The sequence below is a fragment of the Gekko japonicus genome, unplaced genomic scaffold (genome assembly GCF_001447785.1).
Source record: "Gekko japonicus isolate JY-2015 unplaced genomic scaffold, Gekko_japonicus_V1.1 scaffold115, whole genome shotgun sequence".
NCBI lineage: Eukaryota > Metazoa > Chordata > Lepidosauria > Squamata > Gekkonidae > Gekko > Gekko japonicus.
In genome coordinates, this window is record NW_015163095.1 from 931,562 (window position 1) to 933,599 (window position 2,038).

The following is a 2,038-nucleotide window of genomic DNA, read 5'->3' on the forward strand; positions in this document are numbered from 1 at the left end:
AAATGTAAAGACCAACAATAAAACTTTCTTCAAATACATTAGAAACAGGAAACCAGCCAGGGAGGCAGTGGGGCCCTTGGATGACCAAGGGGTAAAAGGAGTACTGAAGGATGATAGGGAAATGGCTGAGAAGCTAAATGCATTTTTTGCCTCCGTCTTCACTGTGGAAGATGAGAGGTGCTTGCCCACTCCAGAGCCGCTGAGTTCGGGAGGGGTGTTGAAAGACCTGAGTCAGATTGAGGTGACGAGAGAGGAGGTCCTAAAACTGATAAACAACTTAAAAACTGATAAATCACCAGGCCCAGATGGCATACATCCAAGAGTTCTGAAAGAACTCAATTGTGAACTTGTGGATCTCCTGACAAAAATATGTAATCTCTCCTTAAAATCAGCCTCCATTCCTGAGGACTGGAAGGTAGCTAATGTCACTCCCATCTTTAAAAAGGGTTCCAGAGGAGATCCGGGAAATTACAGGCCAGTCAGTCTGACGTCGATACCGGGTAAATTGGTGGAAACCATTATTAAGGAAAGAATTAGTAGGCACATAGATGAACAAAACCTATTGAGGCAGACTCAACATGGGTTCTGTAAGGGAAGATCTTGTCTCACTAACCTGTTAATGTTCTTTGAGGGGGTGAACAAACATGTGGACAAGGGGGATCCAATAGATATTGTTTACCTTGACTTCCAGAAAGCTTTTGATAAAGTTCCTCATCAAAGGCTCCTAAGCAAGCTCAAAAATCATGGGATAAAAGGACAAGTCCTTTTATGGATCAAAAACTGGCTAATTAATAGAAAACAGAGAGTGAGTATAAATGGGCAGTTCTCCCAGTGGAGGGGTGTAAGCAGTGGGGTACCACAGGGATCAGTACTTGGTCCACTGCTTTTTAACTTGTTCATTAATGATTTGGAGTTGGGAGTAAGCAGTGAAGTGGCTAAATTTGCGGATGATACGAAGTTGTTCAGGGTGGTGAAAACCAGTGAGGATTGTGAGGCACTCCAAAGGGATCTGTCAAAGTTGGGCGAGTGGGCGTCAACATGGCAAATGGGGTTCAATGTGGCCAAGTGCAAGGTGATGCACATTGGAGCCAAAAATCCTAACTATAAATACACGTTGATGGGGTCTGAACTGGCAGAGACAGATCAAGAGAGAGATCTTGGAGTTGTAGTAGATAACTCACTGAAAATGTCGAGACAGTGTGTGACTGCAATAAAGAAGGCCAATGCTATGCTGGGGATTATTAGGAAGGGTATTGTAAACAGATCAGCCAATATCATAATGCCGCTATATAAATCAATGGTGCGACCTCATCTGGAATACTGTGTGCAATTCTGGTCACCACACCTTAAAAAGGATATTATAGCTTTGGAAAAAGTGCAGAAAAGGGCAACTCGAATGATAAAAGGGTTGGAACACTTTCCCTATGAGGAACGGTTAAGGCGCTTAGGGCTCTTTAGCTTGGAGAAACGACGACTGAGGGGTGACATGATTGAGGTTTATAAAATTATGCATGGGAAAGAGCAGGTAGAGAAAGAGGTACTTTTCTCCCTTTCTCACAATACAAGAACTCGTGGGCACTCCATGAAATTGCTGAGCGGTCGGGTTAGAACGGATAAAAGGAAGTACTTCTTCACCCAAAGAGTGATTAACACATAGAATTCACTGCCACAGGAAGTGCTGGCGGCTACAAGCATGGACGGCTTCAAAAGGGAATTAGATAAGCATATGGAGCAGAGGTCCATCAGTGGCTATTAGCCACAAGGTATAGATAGGGACTCTGGGGCAAGTGATGCTCTGTCATCTTGGTGCTTGGGGGGGTCAACAGTGGGATGGCTTCTAATGTCCTGGCCACACTGGTGGACCTCCTGATGGCACTGGTATCTCTGGCCACTGTGTGATACAGAGTGTTGGACTGGATGGGCCTTGGTCTGATCCAACATTGGCATCTCTTATGTTCTTATGTGGTCATCCAGCCACACCCACCTTTTGCTTCTTATTCTCTTTACCTTGTTTGTTGTCAAAACCCAGGGCTTTTTG